Source organism: Mustela nigripes, chromosome 2 (assembly GCF_022355385.1).
Source record: "Mustela nigripes isolate SB6536 chromosome 2, MUSNIG.SB6536, whole genome shotgun sequence".
Taxonomy (NCBI): domain Eukaryota; kingdom Metazoa; phylum Chordata; class Mammalia; order Carnivora; family Mustelidae; genus Mustela; species Mustela nigripes.
Genome location: NC_081558.1, coordinates 156,167,096 through 156,189,308, shown reverse-complemented (window position 1 = coordinate 156,189,308; position 22,213 = coordinate 156,167,096).

Sequence of the window (22,213 nt, the reverse complement as noted above, 5' to 3'; positions counted from 1 at the left end):
AGTCCAAGTTCAAAAGCAATTTTATTTGATATCTTTTATATTTTGGACTCCTCCATGGAAAAGCAGACAAAATATAACCGAGTTATAAAAATTCTTCTCCTTGACCTTTATTCAGTGTCATGACCAAACAAGCAAAGCAAGCTTGTTGGGACAAACAGAAAAAGCTCCCTAGCTTGTAGGAGAGGTATGCACAGTCTACGCTATGAGAAAACAAATCTACTACAACTGGAACAGAATTCCCCTTCTGCGTTACTTTTGCTGGAAATGTATCCTCACACCTGTCACTTCTGTGATTAAAAACAAATCCAGCTCCCCCAAAGTGGGAGAGGCTCCCCGTGGGTTTTCCCATGGTTTCCCGCAGTGGCTTTCTGGGCATGAAGGCCCCTCCCCGCTCTTCGAACCCAGCGCCTCAACCGCCGTTACTGGGACTCCTGCCTGCCATTCTGCCCCTTCTTCCGCAGCTGTACAGATTCCATAGTGGTAAAGACATCCTCTGTCAAAGAGCTCATGCTTTTTAAGATGTCGGTGGGCTATCAGTTGAATGAACAGCTTCTGGGGACCACAAAGGGGGCAAAGTTTATTTCATCATTTCTGACGGATATATAGAGTCGATAGTTTTAAAAAACAGCTAAACTGCACTTCTTGTGGGCTTTTATTTTATTTTATTTTTTCCCTTTTCCGTTTTCTCCGTCCCTTGGGAACCAACGGGCAGCTCCCTCCCTGCCTTATCTCACCAACTACAGTAATGAGCTCCAGGGGGACCTTGGCTACTGCCTTTGAAGTAACACGTTTCTCTGAATACACTTTGAAATTTGTCTTTGTACATTGTTTCTTGTTTGCTCTGACTGTCTTCATGGGGGGGGGGGGGGTTCTGACAGCAGTTGGGGGGAGGGGTGGTCCAGCATGACAGTTCTAGAATGTGTAAATTGAATAACAACAACAAAAACACAAACAAAGTAAGAAAGGAGAGGAAAAAAACCCAAACCCTTCTTAACCCACGGTCTGAGCAGAAATGTAAGCCCTTGGGCTGGAGTTGCTGAAGCATCCTGCTGGCTGCCAGGCAGAGGAAGACAGCCAAGGACAGACACAGCTGGAAGGCCTGAAAGCTGTCACAGAGGAAATGGGCTGCTGGAGACAGGTTCTTCTGGGGAAAGCTGAGAAACAGCCCAGGGGAGAGGCAGAGGGAGAGAGACTCTGCCCTCCTCTCCGTGGGGTATAAATGCACAGAGATCCTGAATCTGAAATAGGTTAGGATCCTACACACCAAGCAGGGGTTCAGGGGTACACAGCACAGCCATTTCATATACCTTCTGCTTTGCAAGAACTCAAAACAACTTTTGGAAATTCAGGTGAGAGAAGGGAGATTAGATTCAGCATTTAGGAGACACACAGGAAGAAGGATATACACTGTGGGGACAAATCTGGTCTAGACCCTTGATTTAGCCATCCACTCTCACTCAGGGTGAAAGAATTAAATTTCAGTCTACAGAGAATTAATTAGCTACTATTTCCAACTGACTGAATTGCAACTTGGCAGCTTATGGTAGTGGGAATGCAGAGAAAACAAGATTGCAGTAGTCCTTGAAACATGAAGTGGGCAATCTTCTGCCCAGAAATCCAGTGTAGAATGTGAAAACCAGAATGACAAAGTCAGCTCAGTATTATGGGGCTTTATTTACAGGAAAATGCATATCTGAATGACCATTAGATTTGGAAATACAGGTTAGAGGACAAGGACCCCCCCAGGGAAATTGGTTTTGCTCTAGCAGAATAAGGCAGCAGAAGGATAGTAAGAGCTGTCAGTATGGTCCCACACTCTGCTTCTCCCGGCTCCTTCTGAACATGTGCGCTCGTGATTTTGGGATCACAACTCAAACCCATTTCTGAATTGCCTTATACACTGATTCACTTTTAATCATCATTGTTTGACTCCTACAACTTCACTCTCCTGTCCCTCTGCCTAGTCAGTCTCCAAGGCATGTTCTGTGAGAAATTGCATCATAGTCTTTACCTTCTTCTTTGGCTGCCCCTTCAAGTCCCTATTAACATCTAGCTAAATTCTGAGAGCACGCCTAAATGGTCTCCTCAGCTCTCTCTACCCTAAAGTTCAGCCTGATTTTCTTATATCACTGCTTTGGTGTTTAATTGCTGATTGGAAACCTTTTACTTTCTTTATTTTTATGAAATGAAGGCTGTATTCCTCAGTTCAAATTGAAGGCAGTTAGCAGTTACCAACCCAGCTCCCAGACTATGTTACACGTGAACCATTAGACCTGCCTCATTCCTCCTTCCAGGCCCTTCTCAAATCACTAACCCCACCCTTTCCTTCCCTTCTTATTTGGGAACACACATATCCCCCTTTCTTCCTTTTTGGGAGAAGCATTTGGCACTATTCATGTGTATGTATTTTATAGCTTAAGGTTCTTCACTCTAAGAAGAACCGCTCAGTTTAATTTACACAGGCATGGACACTGACAAGCTGGAGAATTAGAGAAGATACTAGAGACTCCTTTCCAAAAGCCAACCGTGAAGATGCCCCGGAAATGAGAAAGGCTTATGGATAAAAGAAGTCTCTGGGCGGGGTGGCGGGAGCAGATTTTCTCACTGGTGGGTGAAAGAGTACCCAAGACTGCGGATGTGTTGGGACACTGAGAGCGCCTCCTCTGCTGTGACTCCTCTTCCCCTGTGAAGGGCAGAACCTTACTGGCCCCACTGTTCTTGGCCCAGGATCACTGGTCAGAGCTGGCAGCTGTTAAAGCCTCATTTGGGTAAAAACCCATAACAAAAGCAGATTCAACTTACTTGGAATACTCACAAAAGGTAAATTTGCACCAGGCCAGAAATCAAGGCTTAATCAATTTCACAAGATCAACATCTGCCTATGTTCTCTAACCATATTGCAACTAAAATTAGAAAACTTATAGTAAAAACAAGCCAAAGATACCCCCTATGTCTTGGGACTAAAATGCTTGCTCTTAAATCACCCTCAGGCTAACACGGAAATCATCAGTATGAAATACTTAGAATTGAACTACAGTGATGTATTTGCATATGAGAGCTGGCAGGACACAGCTAACCCCGAACCTGAGAAACATGTATAGTTTTAAAAACATTAGAGAAGGGTTTTGGCTCGGTCATTTAAGCATCTGTCTTAGACTCAGGTTCTGAACCCAGGGTCCTTGGATTGAAGCCTGCCTTGGGCTTCCTGCTCAGCAGGGAGCCTGCTTCTCCCTCTGCCTGCAGCTCCCCTCTGCTTGTGTGCTCTCTCTCTGATAAATAAATAAAATAGTTTTTAAAAATCCACTTTAAAAACAACAGAAAGGAAGAAAAATAAAGATTGAAATAAAATGAGCCATGTTTCTTCTGAATTCAGTGGAAAAGAGGAAAAGACCATATTGAAATAAGGAGATAATTATTGAAGAAAAGGCAAACATCAAGAAATACAGAACAAAATACCATAATAAATGCTGTTCAACTCTAAAACCAGGTTTAAAAAAATAAATAAATGAAATTAAAAAATAAAGCCAGTTCTGTTAAGACCAGATACCCCGCTGGTAAGATTTATTAAAGGAAAAGGAAATATTTTCAATCAAATAAAATACAGAATACAAAGCTGGGCATATCCAAAGACAAAGCAGCAACTCACAAAAAGATTATCACAACCAACTATTCATACAGATATATGAGAAATCCATCTGAAAAAAAACATACAAATGACTGTGAGAGATTTTAGTTTTCATAAATGTCTACAAGTGCTTCTAGAATCTTCCCAGTCCTTCAACAGAGATGAAAACCATTTCACTTTCCTTTGAATCTGGGCAGGTGTGAGGCTGCTCTGATCAGTATTGTGTGGCTATCTGAATAGCGACATGAGTCTCCATGCTATATGTTTCTCTTGCTCTGGGAAAGCCAGCCACCAAGCTCAAAGTCCAAATTAGCTGACATGGGAAGACACCAGCCATAGTGAGATCAGACTGAGAGGCCCACAGGGGAAGAAACGGAGGTCTTAGCTGAAAGTTGGCATCGACAGTCAGATATATGGATAAATGAGCCTTCAAGTGATTTCTGCCCTTAATCTACAATTCTTCCAGTGGAGGGACATCACCACTGAGCAACATGCCATCCCACTATAGTTCTGTCTGAATTCCTGACCCTAAGAATCTGTGAGGATAAAACATCTTTGTTTTTACCACTAAGTCTTGAGATAATCTGTTATACAACCAAAGTAGTTGAAACTGCCAAACATGGCAGAAAAATTAGAAAACTGATCAATAACCACTCAAAAACTTAAAATGGCAATTTAAGGCATTTTGCTACAAGTCCCTGGGCCAGATACTTTTACAGGAAAAACAAAATTTTAAAGAAAAGATAATTTGTATCTTACACAAATTGTTTAATAGAAAAAAAATGAAAACAAACCCTGCCATTCCAAAGATAACAAGATAAGGACAGTACAAAAACATTAACAATTTCATTTATGAACATACATAAGTCAATCCTAACAAAAATCATCTAACCAAATCCAAGAAACTACTAAAAAAAAATGTAAATTTACCAAGCCAAAGGATTATTTAACATCTGAAAAATCTATCAACATAACACAATCCATCAGTGACCTAAAGAGGAAAAGGAGTCATCTATTTTTCTAAATGCAGAAAAAAAAACTTTTGATAAAGTTCAGTGTATATTTACGAGTATTCACAAAACCAAAAAAGAGGTAAACAAAAAAAATCTCTCAGAATACTTGGAACAGTATGGCACTTCTGGAACTTTATATCAAGATATTATACCAAATCTACTGTAAGCGTTCTACAAAAAGGCACCCCCTACAAATCTGTAAAAAGGACAAAAAAGTGCATTATTACTTTTGCTGTTCAATGTAGTACTAGAGGTTCTGCCTGATAAGAAAGAACATGAAAAAGAAGAAAGAGCTATAAGAATGAAAACAACTATGACAAAACTGTATGGGCAGATGGTATGATCATTTACATTAAAAAAATCAACAGGCTTTTCATATAAACCATTAGAACTCAAAATAAACTTCTGACATACTTACAAGACCAAGTTGCACAAACCAAAAGCCGTCATCTGTTTTGCACAAACCAATATATTCATCTAGCACCAGAAATAGCCAACTGAAGATATAATGGAAATTAAGTGCCATTCATAAAAATCACAAAAGATAGAAAGTATCTAGAAATTATCTTGTTCAAAAGTATACAAAATCTTTACAGAGAAAAAAATTAAACTTAAAATTATAAGAATAGATTCAAATAAATAATGATTGACACCTCATTCATGGATGAGGTAACTTTGTAAAGATGTACTATCCATTGGTTAATCTAGAAATTAAATGTAATTCCCAATAAAAATATCAGCATGTTGGCAGAAGTATTTTAAAGAAATTTGACAAATTTATTCTAAAATATATACGAACAAATAAAAATTACAGATCTCAGGGCACCTGGTTGGCTCAGTGGGTTGAAGCCTCTGCCTTCGGCTCAGGTCATGGTCCCAGGGTCCTGGGATCAAGCCCCACATTGGGCTCTCTGTTCTGCGGGAAACCTGCTCCCCCCTCTCTCTCTGCCTGCCTCTCTGCCTATATGTGATCTCTGCCGAATAAATAAATAAATAATATTTTGAAAAATAAATAAATAAAAGTTAAAAAAATGCATTCTAAAAATTACAGATCTCTAAATCTACCTACAAACAGTAGATCACGGAAAATCTGAGAAGCATTAAGACACATTATAAAACCATAGTAATAAAAACATCGTAAAATTGCCACAGAAATAAACAAATAAGCCAAATGAGACAGAATAAAGAGCTTCTAAACAGATCTATGCATATACAGGAACCATATACATGATAAAATAGTAATACAAATCTATAAAGGAATAATTGTGTAAAAGATATTGGGGAAAAATAGGTTCATTAAATGGAGCATGATAAAGCTGAATGTCTACCTTACACTTACACACAAAGATGAAATCCAAACAGATTTACAAATGTGAAAAGTTAAACAACAATACTAATACAAGAAATTAAGGGAGTATGTGTGTTACCTCAGGGATGGGAACACAAGTTTTAAACAATACCCAGGAAGCACGAACTATAAGACAAATAAAATAATCATCAGTTTTAAGTATACTGGAAATGAAGTATTTATGTCCATTGTGGGTAACTATCGATAAAAACTGAAAGGTGATGTGCTTTCAGATGATATTTGCGAGCATATTTTAAATCCTGAACAGATTAATATCAAGTGTTTGCAAGAAATTCTAAATCAACAAGACCAAGGAAAAGAACTCAATAGAAAAAAGCAGGAGATTAAAAAAATAAAATTTCCAGGGACGCCTGGGTGGCTCAGTTGGTTAAGCAGCTGCCTTCGGCTCAGGTCATGATCCCAGTGTCCTGGGATCGAGTCCCACATCGGGCTCCTTGCTCCGCAGGGAGCCTGCTTCTCCCTCTGCCTCTGCCTTCCACTCTGTCTGCCTGTGCTCGCTCTCACTCTCTCTCTCTCTGACAAATAAATAAATAAAATCTTTAAAAAAAAAAAAAAAATTTCCAGAAGGAAAGAACCATACGCATATCATGAATACAAATAATTAGAAAAATACAAATTAAAACTGCCTCGAGATACCAATTTACACCTCCCTGATTGGCAAAAAAATAAAAGTTGGATAATCACAAGTGTTGCCAAGATTAAAAGGAAGTAGGATTTTACTGGTGGGAATGTGTAAAATACTTAAGCCAAACTAAAGAGCAGACTGGCAGGCTTTAGTATGATTATGCTTTTTGAACAAAGGAAAACTTCAGTTCCACTATTGGGTATAAATTTTAGCACAGCAGTCTTCCAAGGGGGGGACCTCCAGGGGTATACAAAAACTACACACAGAGGCATGCAAGCACGAATGATTCTAAATAATTCATTTTTCTGATCCTCAGATTTCTTCTATTATTTAATTAATCTGCTGGTATTCTTCTTTCTCACTACTTCTTTGATTATTGCTTTTTCCCCACTTTAAGAAAAAAGGCCTACTTCCTACTCATCCAGAGTCTTTTTTTCTTTTTCTTTTTCTTTTTTTTTTTAAATTTTGGTGAAGTTACATGACATTTCCCCAAGGATTCAAAAACCTGAATCCTTGATTCAAACAAAGGGAGAACATGAAATCTGCAGAATGTTGTGTTATATTAGAAGCAGGGAATTTTGGTCATTGCTGGGATTTTCTGAATTCAAATATATCAAAGGAAGTAGCAGAGGAATGAAGACACAGGTCTTCTTAGGACCTCGTATTTACCATCCTTGACTATTGTCAAAGAAAGCTTGGGGCCTGAGGAAGAGTCCTAAGGTTGAAGGAAGCAAGGGAAGCCTGCTAAGAAAGGTGATGGTACATTATTTCATCCAGGTACATATCATACTAAAAGAAAGACTCCGTGCCTTACCTACTTGTTTGAGAATTGTAATAGTCAAAATATGTAAGAAGCATGCTCTACAATGTTAATGTTATGAAAGGCTCCCCCTATGCCATTTTATTATTCTGTTATGAGAAAGGCCTAGATAAATGCTTTCATTTACTCTGTGTAGTTACCTGCTTCAGCTTCATATTTTGCATGATTTCAATTAAAGGAAGGAAAAAAACTTCCATCTTTACTTCTCACAGGTTAACCATACATCTTTAAGTTAAGAGAAAAAAAAAACAACTTCCATGAGAGGTGTTTTATATGTATTAAACATTTATGTAGATCTTTATAAGAAACATTTTTACAAACTTTTAGGAAAAGTTTATGTAGTATACTAAAGTATTTAAGATTTAGAGACATATGATTGCATAGACTAAAGAAAAAATTCACATTTTAACTTATGCATAATTTTTGATGCAGAGAGTTATGATAGGATGATCAGTTGCATACTTTCAAAAGTAAAAACCTACTTTTTTTTTTAACAAAACTGTGCAGGAGATGTGGAAAGAGAATTAAATTTCAAGGAGAAAAAGGAATAATGTCAAATGGCTGACTGTTTAAAGTTTGTTTAGGTGTTTTTACCCTTTTTAGAGTAACGGTGATTATCAAAGCTCTAGCGTGTGTCCAGATTGTCATTTCTAAATTATCATTTGTGTTTTGACTAAAAACAAAACAAAATAATGACAACCAAAAAACTGGTCTTTTCAGAACAATGTCTGATTCCGTATCTGGAGCAGGACATTTATAGTGTGAACCTTGCCATGACAAACAGAAAGACAATGTCAAAGACTACTGGGGTCATTGTAAAATGACATAAAAGCAAGTTTATAGAGGGTTCCATGATGAAAAAAATAAGAACTGAGCAATATTATTAGTAGTAGTAACAATAGTAATGACTGCAAGAAATTTAAACACATAAAGAAGTCCACAAGTTCACAATTATTTTTTTTAAAAAAATCCTCATTCCTAGTTCTTGAAGGTTGCTAGGGCACTGTCTCATTATTTTGAAAACTGATTAAGGGAAAAGATCAAGACTTGCTATTTTTCAGACTAACCAGATGTTGATAGTAAAAAAGTCTTCTTTATAGGAAACCACAAATGATAAACATAAGAAGAACGTTAGACTAGACAACTGTGATTTCGTAACCTTAATGAAATCTGGACACCATGAGCATAGCTGCTAAACACTATTTTGCTGAATTTTAGTGAGTTTTAAATAGTTGGATCAGGCTGACACTACCAGAACCCACTGATAAATCTTAATACTACAACCTGCTCTGATCATCTTCATGAAATTAATAATTGTTAATCTCATCAACCCACTAGATCCAACTTTCAGTTTCTCAGAAATGTGGGAGAAAAGAACATGTTAAACAGTACCATGAAGACGCTATTGTGAAAGCACATTGATCGTACTCAGAATATGGAAATTTTATAAGACAAAGATACTTCTCCCTCAAAAAATAAATGGCACAGAATATTTAAAAATAAAATTAATAAATATGAAATAAATTTTTAAAATTTTAAGAGGAAAATGTTATGTGTTTTGAAAGAGATGCAAAAGCAATCAACCAAAGGCAATGTGTGAACTGATTCAAGCAAAGAGAAAACTAATACTTTTTAAACTAGCAGGGTAAATTATGTACATACTGAGTGTTAGACACTGTAAAATGTGTTGATTGTGACATAATGGTATTTTGGATTTTGTGTAGATATAATTTTTAACTATTTGTGAATGAAATGATATGATGTCTGTGCTTTGCTTTGAAATACTCCAGTAAATAGAAAAAACATCCACCAGGAGGGCATATAAGCAGCAAGATTGGCAAAATGTTGATTTTAAGTTAGAAGATAGGTACATGAAGTTCATTACACCATTCTGATTTTGTACATGTTTGAAAATTCCCATTAAAAAAATAACCTGTTGCAGATTCCACTGGAGACATTTAAAGAGTAATACATCTTTAATTTAAAAATTTACAAATATTAGGTACCACATACTTCACAAATCATTTAAATTTACAACCAGTGAGGTTCTGATGCAAAATTAATAATGTGCAAAAAATAGGCCATTTTTCAAATTCCCTTTAGGGGGTACATGAGTGCAAAAGTTTGGAAACTTGCCAAAGAGAAATTCTTTTCCAGACACATGGCTTTTCTTCCCTACACAGTCAAGATATTTGAGAACAAATCCATTCACTCTCTTAGCCATTCTTACAGTTGGGGTTAGTCACATGACCCAATATTGACTTTTAAGATGAAGAGCTAACTTTGCTGTGGAATTATGGGAAATGTATATTCATTATAAAATGAGATAAAATGGTTCCTCAATGCCCTGATTACTACAACCCTGCCCATACAAGTTTTGTATAGTGTCTTACAAGAACATGATTCCAGAATCTGCTGCAGCCATCCTGTGAAAAGGGGAGAGACACCATCTAAGGGTGACAGAAAAAGGTGGAAGTGTGCTCCGCAGAAGCGGAACTAAGACTGTGTAGGGATCAACATTTGTCAAAGGAAGTTGGAGGAAGCCAAATTGGAAAGAGGAAGGAGCCAAACTCAAATGCAGGCCCCACAAAGTCTCAGTTAAAAATGCAGTGAGCTGTAAAGAAAGAATTTCTAATCAGAATGGTCCTATATGAGGGCCTTGGTGCCATAACTGAACTTCCAGCCCCAGCCTTGCTCAGTCTCTAGAGGCAAGGTTTCCGGGGAAGAACCTGCCAGGGTGAGGTGGCTCCCTGCAGCTTAAGTCGGCCCTGAAGAAGCAGATAGCCAGAAGCTGTTTGCAGAATGGGTGCCCTAGGGAGATCTTGCACCTTACTTACCATAGAACTTGAGTTCTTGATGTAACTGTTGAGCCTCTAAACAAATCCTGGACCCCTATTTCTGATGTTGACAAGGCAAAGGAGGTGGGGAAAGGTATGAGTGCTTTGAGGGTGCTTTAAGCTGGTAGGTGGCAGACTGACTGTGCCTGGCACTTGCTTGGCAGAATAGGTGCGGTCAGATAGGAGAGTCAAAGACACACATGGCTCAAATCCCAAAGGGATCTCCCTATATTACTTGTTAAGTGGTTAATATCATATCCTAAATTTTTAGGGTCAGTGGAAGCAATGGAAGAATTTTAAACAGGAGAGTCAGATCAGGTTTTCAGTTTTGGGTTTTTTTGTTTGTTTGTTTGTTTTTTTAAGATTTTATTTATTTATTTGACAGACAGAAATCACAGTAGGTAGAGAGGCAGGCAGAGAGAGAAGGGGAAAGCAGGCTCCCCGCTGAAGCAGAGAGCCGGATGCGGGACTCGATCCCAGGACCCCGGAATTACGACTGGAGCCACACGGCAGTGGCCTAACCCACTGAGCCACCCAGGTGCCCCCAGGTTTTCAGTTTTGATAATCACTTAGCCTACTACAGATTTCAATGATCCAGGGTTTGAGGTGGGTGGAATAGGCAAGAGGTAGAATAACTTGGAATTGAATTTTGGCACTGAGAATGGAAATTAGTAGATGTACTTGGGCCATGTGCTGATTTTACAGAGTAGCTGGCTGCTGCAGACATTATGGGTTAAGATTTACCAGAAGAGAAATACAAGGGTTAGATGGATGAGCACAGAGCATAGTACTTGAAAAAGAAAACGTCGTTTGGTAGGTTATTGGATCACGTGTTAAACAGGATGACATTTGTTTATTCAATTTAATTTTTCCAAAATTCTGGAAAAAATTGTATGTGAAGATAAATATATCCATGGATATAGGAAATTTATAATATGAGCCTGCAATATGGGTCGAGCTGAGCCTGAACTGAAAATCAGCTTTATTATTTGCATGGTTCTGGTTCTGGGAAAACTTGTTAACTTCTCTTATTCTCAGTATCTACTTCAGAGGTTTAGTTTGTTGGCAGATTAACTGAGAAAAAGTAATGTAAAGTGCTTGATATGTAATAAATCCTAAACAAAGGAAAGTTGCTCTCATTACTTGTGTCATCCAGGACAGATAAAAATAAACTTTTAAAAAGGCAAACAACTTGTCTCTGTAAGAGGAAAAGGTTTATCAACATTTAAAAGCATAGCATTAAAAAAAAGAAAAAGAAAGATGTAAGACTAGTAATGAATACACAAATACACCATTATTTATAAGCAAAGATAACTCTAAAATTCATAAATCTGAACAAAGTACTTGTGAACCTTCCAGATACATTCTAAGGAGTGATTTGTGTTTACAAGTGCCATACAAGTGTAATATACTAATATCATTCAATTATGTCCAATTAAATCCAATTATCTTTTTATTTCCACACCAGACCTTTTTTGTTTATTTTCATGACAAATGCTTATTCTAGAAAACCTGTTTACTAAAGACAATTTAAGTTTAAAGTAAAGCTATTTATTTGCAAACTTCAGGCTGTGTATGAAATTGATAAGATAGGAAAGTGATATACAGGGCTTCAAATGGGAAGAATAGGTCCCTGATATAATTTGTGGTGCATGCTTTGCCAGTTTTCCAAAAATAATAAGCCATGCATTTTTTTATTGCCTTCCTTATGTCAGCATAGAGTAAGAGCTCAGGAATGTGCATCCTGAGTTCATATATTGCCCACACATTTTACATTTAATTAATATTTTAGGCCAAAGTACAGAAAAAGGGCTAATCACATTTACAGACGACATAAAATAGGAGAGAAAAACCTTCATAGAGGATGAAAAAAGGTTTTGACAGGCTGAAAAACTGGAGAAAATGAGATGCAACTTACAGATTAATGTACAATCCTGCCTTAAAGTTTAAGACTTATGGGGTTGGAAAACTTGATTTAATATATTTTTCTAGGTGCCATGTCACCATATTTGTGTAACATATATACAATGTGTCTCTGTGTGTGTGTGTGTGTGTGTGTGTGTGTGTGTCTCAAAAGACTCCATCAAAAAGCTACTAGAACAGATAAATGAATTCAGTAAAGTCACAGGATAGAAAATCAACATATAGAAATCTATTACATTTCTATATACTAATAATGAAGGAATGGGGAGAGAAATTAAGAAGACAACTCCATTTACAATTGCATCCAAAATAATAAAGTGCCTAGGAGAAACTTAGCCAAAGAGGTGAAAGAACTATAAAACATTGATGAAAAAAATTGAGGATGACGCAAAGAAATGGGAAGATATTTCATACTTATAGATTGGAAAAACACATACTGGTAAAATGTCTATACTAACCACAGCATCTGTAGATTTAATGCTATCATTTTCAAAATACCAGCAGCATATTTCACAGAACCAGAACAAACAATCCTAAATTTTTTATGTATCTACAGAAGATCCCAAATAACCAAAGGCATCTGGAAGAAAAAAAATAAAACGGAACCTATCACAATTTCAGACTTTAGGTTACACTACGAAGTTGGAGTAATCAAAACAGTATGGTTTGGGACAAAAACAGACACACAGATCAACAAAACAGAATAGAAAACCTACAATTATATGGTTTATTCATCTTTAACAAAACAGGAAAGAATACACAATGAGAAAAAGTCTCTTCAACAAATAGTGTTGGGAAAGTGGACAGCTACCTACTGTCAGCCACAGCAACATTTTTCTAGATATGTTTCCTGAGACAAGGAATATAAAATAAAAATGAACTATTGGGAGTACATAAAAATAAAAATCTTCTGCACAGTGAAGGAAATAATCAACAAAGGCAAACTACTGAATGGGAGAAGATATTAGCAAATGACATATTCAATAAAGGGTTAGTATCCAAAATATTTAAAGAACTGACATAACTCATCACCCCAAAATAAACAATCTAATTAAAAGCAGGCAGAAGACATGAACAGACACATCTCCAAAGAAGACATACAGATGGCCAACAGACACGTGAATAGATAGATGCTCATATCACTTATCATCAGGGAAATACAAATCAAAACTACAATGAGATAGTTGACCTCACACCTGTCAGAATGGTTAAAATCAACAACACAAGCAACAAATGTTGGTAAGGATGTACAGAAAAAGGAACTCTTGTGCACTATTAGTGGGAATGCCAATTCCTGCAGTCAATGTGGATGGAAGACAGTATGGAGGGTCCTCAAAAAATTAACACTAGATCTACCATATTATCCAGTAATCTCACTACTGGATAATTATCCAAAGAATAGAAAAATGCTAATTCGAAGGGATATATGCACCCCTGTAGCAACATTATAAATAATATCTAAGTTATGGAAGCAGCCCAAGTATTAATTGTTAGATGAATAGTTAAAGAAGATGTGGTATATATACACAGTAGACTATTATTCAACCAGAAAAATGAATGAAATCTTACCATTTGTAACAACATAGATGGAGGTACAGAGTGTACTGCTAAGTGCAATTAGTCAGAGAAAGACAAATACCATATGATTTCACTCATACATGGAATTTAAGAAACAAAATGAAGGAGCAAAGGAAAAAAAGAGAGAGAGAGAGAGACAAACCAAGAAACAGACTCTTGACTACAGAGAAAAACTCATGGTTACCAGAGGGGAGGAGGTGGAGGGTTGGGGGAAATAGGTGATGGGGATTAAGGTATACACTTGTGATGAGCGCTGGGTTTGTGTGGAATTGCTGAGTCACTGTATTGTACACCCGAAACTAATATAACACTGTATGTCAACTATACTGGGATTAAAATTAAAACATAAAATAAAATATGTGTTTTTTTTCCTCAGGGGGAAAAACTGATTTTTTGGACTACATAACAAAAAGCAACTAATAATTTTCTATTGTACTATATACTGTATTTTAGTACTGCAAGAAAAAAAAAACTGTTCTATTATGGATAAGCGTGGTAATGATTATGGGATGGTAATAAATAAAACACAGCCACTGAGTAGAGTCTATAATTTATTACAGATCATAGGATGCAGAGATTTTTTTCTTAAATTTTGAGGTTTTAGGCTTATTACAAAGTACAACTGTTCAGAGAAATATAATATTCAGAGGATAAATTAATCATATGCTCATACACACATACATTCCTATACAGAGAATTCATAGTTAAATATTTAGAGGCTTTACCTCTGCAAAGTGAACACGGTAGCACTTTCACCTTGGTAACAGTATAGATAAAAATCCTAAAGAAATTCTTCTTAACAAGTCTCAGAGTATTACCAATTTCAGCCTCTGTGACTGCCTCAGATCTTTGTTCTTTCTTTTTTTTTTTTAATAGACTTTATTTTTTGTTTATTTTTAAACTAACATTTAGCTCTTACTTGAGAAAAAATCGAAGTGGAAAATTGTATTAAATGGATGTGTTTTTTAAACTAATTAAAAAGGGGATAAATCCTGAGCTCACACAACAAAAGCAGAAGGCAGCTAATGAGAAGTCTGTGCAGACAAGAGAAAAATGATGACTGGCTGTTTGGACAGCCTGGGTGCTGCCAAGGGGGCAGATCATAAGCTCTATGGTGAAGATTTTGTAGAGTGAACAGTCATTACATTTGTTATAACTTATCCTTATAAGACTATTTGAAGCTGTACCTTTCAACCTGACTTACTATGATATTTTAGAACTATCCTGCAAAGAATAAAACACTAACCACGAATATAGAAACAAAGCGGGGATAAAAATGGAAAATTGCATTAAATGTCTGTATTTTTAATCTAATTTCTTCCAAAAATAAGCATAAAAAGACTATTTTAACACGTTGAATTTTACATCTCTTGGGATGGAGCCACTGCACTCTTCGTAGCTGCCCACGGTGGTGACTTGGATGTCATTCCATTATCGTGGGCTTCAGGAGCCCAAGTCAACCAACAGTGGAGGCAGAGGCCGCCTACGCAGAGCAGCGAGACAGGGAGGACCTGTGGTCCTGCAGCAGCACTGGAGATAACCCATCAACTCTGAGTTTTTAAACCCCTTTGCCTCCGAAGACACCCAGGCAGATTCCCAGTGTATTGTCCCCTGATAGGAGGATGCCTTTATGTTCACCAAGCCTGGTCTGGGCTCTTGGCCCCAGGCTTCGTCTCTCTTCAGAAGTTCAAGGGCGTAGGAGCCTGTTGGGAGCTGATAATGAAAGGCTGCTTAGCCCGGTCAGATTCTTCCAAGCTCTGCCTCCTTTGAAAGTGTCAACTCTGCATATTTAATTCCCTTCCTCACTGTTCTGTAGAGGCTGTGTGGCCTGGTGGAGTAAGCATGTCCTCTGCCCTGTCAGGACCGCACGGTGCCACTGCACATCCCGGCGCCGAGGGGCCACAGGGAGGAGGTGAGGATCCTACTGCTGCACAGAGCCCACCGGTCATCACCCTCAGAGCGACTCTGAGCAACAGCTGTAGCATGTGGGAGCTGGGTGTAGGTGGGTGGACTCTTTTTTCTTTCTTTCTTTTTAATCATCAGTTCTTAAAGTTGATTTCAGGATTGACTTGGAGAAAAGAGGTTTTAATCAGATAATCTGATAGTTGAACTGATTAGCTGATAAGGCAAAGGCCTGAGAAGTAAGCTAATTTCCCCCACCTTGGTGTAATTTTTTTTTTTTTTTTTAACCTGAAGTGACAACACTAAGAGGTCGGCTGAGTTTTGGTGGAACCATTTTATTCTTCATTAGATATACTTCATTGATCTGATTGTCTTAGATTTTGCTTTTAGGCAACTGAATACACATGCAAATCCAGTGTGTAATCACTCTGTACCATTCTCTCTTTTTACTTTGTATCTATATAAACTTACTGATAGCTCAATGTCATTGTCATACTCTACTTGTAAAATTGTGCAACCATCCCTACAACTACTTATATAATATTTTTTTAGCAATTGTAAAAATAATGGCCAACATTTATATAGTGGTTATGTTTATTATACTGCTGCAAGTCTTCAAAGTGCTTTATGTAGAATAACACACTTAATCCCTCAATCAAACCTATGATGTAATCCCTGCTATTTTCTCCAAATGTTAAGACAGACTGTGTTATATAGCACATAGATCCTCACATAGCACAGTTTTGTTTTTGTTTTTTGTTTTTTTAAGATTTTATTTATTTGACAGATCATAAGTAGGCAGAGAAGCAGGCAGAGAGAGAGAGAGGAGGAAGTAGGCTCCCCACTGAACAGAGAGCCTGATGCAGGGCTCAATCCCAGGACCCTGGGATCATAAACTGAGCCAAAGGCAGAGGCTTTACCTCACTGAGCCACCCAGGCACCCCATAGCAGTTTTTTAAGAAAACCTAAGAGGTGTTTTACTAGGATGTTGTACAGGCTTCCTGGGGAAGATATCATATGATTTGATGGATATCAACAATTTTCAAAAGAAGATAACAGGGGCACCTGGGTGGCTCACTTGGTTGAAGTTCCGCCTCTTGGTTTCAGCTCACGTCATAATCTTAAGTGTCCTGAGACTGAGCCCCAGGACGGCTCTGTATTCAGCAGGGAAATCTGCTTGAGATTCTCTCTCTCCCTTTCCTTTTGCCCCTCCCCCCACTCACATTCTCATGTTCTTTCTCTAATACATAAATAAATCTAAAAAAAAAAAAGAAGAAGAAGAAGAAGAGAATAAAATAAGGTAAGAAGAATGGGAATGTGAAATGCACATTTCAGGTACAAAGAAAGCATCAAAGTAAGAAAATGCAGAGTGTGTTAGCAAGATATCCAGGCACTCTTCTGGAAACCAATCACAAAGGCTTTGAATGCCATATCAAGGACTTTGAGCTTTGTTATGCAAAGAAACAGATCATTTCAGAAATAGATTTCTCCTCTCATATGTAAAATAAACAAAGCAAGCAAACAAACAAAAAATTCTCTTTACTGATCACTATGTCACAGAGAGCAAATTACATGCACCCCTTCCTGGAGGAGTCTGGGCCTGGCAAAAGTTCAAAAGGAAATGCTAGAGTCTGAAGATGTAAACGTCTTTTGACCCTCAACCTGCATCACCTTTGAATCATTCTTGGGCAGTATTATATTCCAACTCAGCCAACCCAAAAGCACACCCTATGCCCTTACCAATATACAGAACATCAAAAACAAAAGCTACCATCCATATTTTTTAGTTTACTTTACAAAGTTCATATGACTATGTATATGAGGTTTGACTATAAGAAAAAGGCTGATATTTTCACAGCCGTGCCAGAAGCTATGCTTCCATGTGAATGCTGAACTTTCAATCCCAGGCCTTGAGCCACATGTGAAAGGCCATTTTCTTATTTTACCTATATATTTTGTTACTGAGGTCAAATGGAATTAAAGGTCACTCTTCATAGTTCTGAAATGACTTTTGACTATTTGGAAAAAGAAAATTCATTCTCAAAATATGTAGATTCACTCTTTACCCAGGAATAATAGATATCATTATCAGCACCTAAATGTCTAGGAACTGTAATAGTAAGTGGTGCCTGACCTGTTATGTGTCTTGGGCTATGAGATCACTTTGCTATAGTTGGGTTAAATATCAATACAAAAGTCAATACAAAGAACAGTCTGCAATGTGGTATGCAGAGATTTGAAATAAATTTGTAGCATAGTGGGTAAGAATTGGTGATGTGGGTAAGGGTGTCTGGATTTAAAATCTTGGCTCTAACACTTGGTGTCTGATCTTGGGCTGGTTGCTTGTAACCTTCTTGGTTTCTTCACCCTTAAAAGTTATGGCAAAATGTATACTATATACACTATTCTTAGCAAAATAGTCAATGTTGGTCATTGGCTGGTTGATTTAGGGAGTTTCAGCTGGGAAGACTTGTCTCTGCTTCTACGGCCTCCCCTCCTTCAACAGGCCAGACTAGGTTTCTTCATATCATGGTTTCTGGGCAGAATCCCAAGATTCTGAGGGTAAAAACAAAAGCTTCAAGTCCTCTTGAGGGCTAGACTCAGCTGGCCCACAACACCATCCTACCACATTCTTTTGCTCAAAGGATCTCCCATGTGCTGCTCATATTCAAGGGACACAGAAATAGACCCCACTTACTGATGAGAAAAGAGTAACAGTCACATGACTAAACATGCATATACAATGAAAGGAATGAGCTTTAAAAACAGTAACATTCTCCACTGGTATTAGGGAGGTGGGATCTCATAGTAAAGAGATACCTCTGAAGGGCTTTAAGAGGGGAAAAACAAGATCATATTTGCTTTTCAATGATCACTCTGACGTGTGGAAAATAGTTGGAGAGAGAAAAGACTAAGTACAGAGAATCCAATTGGGTTTCAGTGACAGCAGCCCATTTCAGAGAGGAAGGAGGCCGATAGTCAGCAGTGGTGGTGGGACAGATAGAGGTGGACACACAGAGAAGCTCTTATGAGATACAGAAGCAAAACACCTGGCACATAAAACTGGCTTTTGGAAGAACGAGGCTTGTTAACTTGCCTTTTTTCACATCAGCTGAGTTAATGAATCTACACCCAAACTAAATAAAGCCAATGTACCACAAGCCATGGGTTTAAAAGAAATACAAAAGAAACAAATTATAGTTTGCTGGAAATGTGAAGATTCAGCTGCTGGTGACACTTATTATTGTTTAAGTGTCCAGTGATACTGTGGCATGGTGGGAAATCTATTAAGAATTACTTGATAGCATCCTTTTACAATGCCATTTTCAATAGGACTTTAATTTACATTTTATAAATTATGCAATATTTTATAAAGTGAGTGAAATCTTTTAGTATTCTAAAGTGCAACACGTATTTTTGGCAGCTTAGAGTTTTGAACATATAATTTCACATTCCCTGATTCAGTAATAAGCTTTCCAAAAGGTGAGACCTGTGGAAATGTTGAAATGAGTTATTCCATCTCCTTGTCAATTTTTTAAAAAGTAATTTCCACATTAAGTACTGTTCACATACAAACCATAATGGGGATGTCTGATATGCCTGCAGTAAATGCCTAAAGTAAGTTAACATTAATCAGGAATGTTTGTTTTAATCCTTATAGAGATATTAAAGGTAAACATTCCAATGGCAATTGAAATGGACTCTATTTGTAAGAAGTGTGTACTTTAAGACTGAGAAGGGGTAGGGGTCCCCTATAAATACCTCATTAAAGCATACTGAGACTCACTAGGTGGTACTTCCAAACGAGATCAACACAGACCTTTTGGGATTTGTACAGGTCTAAAACAGGCCAGTTCGACAAAAGGAGTGGAATTTAATTACTTACAGGGCAGCTGACCCATTCCAAGAAGCACCGAAGTCATTGTTTTCAAGTATTGAAGCCATTGTGTTGGATCAAATTAGCACAGTTACGATTCTTTACATAACTGGCACTTCAAAATACCAGTTGCTAAGTGGACAGTGTACCCTGATCCATTTATTACAGTCTTCTTCTATGCATGTAGACCAAGGATTTACAGCCTTATTTCTATGATATTTAAGTGCATTTCCCTGGATCTCCAGAGAAGCCTGAATGGTTTCAATTCATAATATATTTTGATTCATTTAAAATATACCATATGCCTTTTTAAAAATTGATACAGAATATGAAATGATAAAGTAGTACATCTTTTAAAACTTCGCTCTTCGTTGCATAGATGCCTTCTCGGATATAGGCATACCTCATTTTCTTGCACTTTGCAGATATTATATCTTTTAAAAATGAAGGTTTGTGGTAATCCTGTATCGAGCAAGTCTATTGGTCTACTTTTCCAAAAGCATTTACTCACTTCATTTCTCTGTGTCACACTTTAGTAATTCTCACTATATGTCAAAATTTGTCCTTATTATTACATTTGTTAAGGTGACCCATGACCTGTGATCTTTGATGTTACAATTTTAATTGTTTTGCTGTGTGAGGAATCAAATCATTATAAGATAGTGAACTTAGGGGCGCCTGGGTGGCTCAGTGGGTTAAGCCTCTGCCTTTGGCTCAGGTCATGATCTCAGGGTCCTGGGATCAAGCCCCACATCAGGCTCTCTGCTCAGCAGGGAACCTGCTTTTCCCTCTCTCTGCCTCTCTGTTTGCTTGTGGTCTCTGTCTGCCAGATGAATAAATAAAATCTTAAAAAAAAAAAAAAAAAGATAGTGAACTTAGTCAAAAGATGTCCTGTGTGTTATGACTGTTCCACTGACTGGCATAACTCTCTCTCTCTCCTCAGGCCACCCTGTTCCCTAAGATGCAACAACACTGAAATTAGATCACTTAATAACCCCATTAGCCTCTAAGTGTTCAAGGGAAAGAAAGAGTTGCATGTTTCTCACTGTTGATAAAAAGCTAGAAATGATTAAGTTTTGTGAAAAAGGCATGTCGAAAGTTGAGATGATAGGTTGAAAGGTAGGCCTCGAGCCCAACAGCCCAGTTGCAAATGCAAAGGAAAAGATCCTGAAGGAAATTAAAAGTGCTACTCCAGTGAACACACAAACGATAAGAAAGTGAAACAGCCTTATTGCTGATATGGAGAAAGTTTAAGTGGTGTGGACAGATCAAACCAACTACAACATTCCCTTAAGCCAAAATCAGAGCAGAGCCCTAACTCTTTTGAATTCTGTGAAGGCTGAGGGAACCAAGGAAGGTGTAGAACAGCTGGAAGCCAGCAGAGGTGGGTTCATGCGGTTTAAGGGAAGACTCTGTCTCCTTAACCTGAAAGTATAAGGTGAAGCAGCAGGTACTGATGTAGAAGCTGAAACAAGTTATCAAGAAGACCTAGACTGGAGAATTCATGAAGGTGGCTACATAAAACAACAGATATTCAATATGGACAAGAGAGCCTTCTATTGGAAGAAGATGGCATCACAGCTAAAGAAGTCAATGCCTGGCTTCAAAACTTCAAGGAACAGGCTGACTTTCTTGTTAGGGGCTAAGTCAGCTGATCACTTGAAGTTGAAGCTAGTGCTCCTTGACCATTCTGACAATCCGACGGCCCTTAAGAATTATGCGCAATCTATTCTGCATGTTCTCTATAAAAGGAAAAACAAGGGGCGCCTGGGTGGCTCAGTGGGTTAAGCCGCTGCCTTCGGCTCAGGTCATGATCTCAGGGTCCTGGGATCGAGTCCCGCATCAGGCTCTCTGCTCAGCAGGGAGCCTGCTTCCTTCTCTCTCTCTCTGCCTGCCTCTCAGTGTACTTGTAATTTCTCTCTGTCAAATAAATAAATAAAATCTTTAAAAAAAAAAAATAAAAATAAAAGGAAAAACAAAATCCAAAGGACAGCCCATCTGTTTACAATATGGTTTACTGAATATTTTAAGCCTACTGTTGACACCTACTGCTCAGAAAACAAGATTACTTTCAAAATATTACCATTCATTGACAATGAACCTGATCATCCAATAACTCTGATGGAGATGTAAAATGAGATCAACATTTTCACATCTGCCAATGTGACACCCATTCTGCAGCCCACGGATGGGAGTAGTTTCAACTTTGAAGTCTTATTATTTAAGAAATGTATTTCCCAAGTCTGTAAGTGCCATAACCAGTGATTCCTCTGATGATCTGGTCAGAATCAATTATAAACTTTCTGGAGAGGATTCATTATTCTAGATGCCATTAAAACATTAATGATTTGTAGAAAGAAGTCAAAATATCAATATTAACAGAAATTTGGGAGAAGTTGATTCCAACCCTCATGGGTGACTTTGAGGGTTCAAGACTTGAGTGGAGGAAATAACTATAGAAGTTGTGGACAAAGAAAAAGAACTAGAAGCATAAGTGGAGTCTGAAAATTGGGCTAAATTGCTGCTATTTCATGATAAAACTTTGATGGTTGAGGAGTTGTTTACTGAGTTGAGCAAAAAGTAGTTTCTTGAGATGGAATCTACCACAGGTGCTGATACTATGATGATAGTTGAAATGACAACA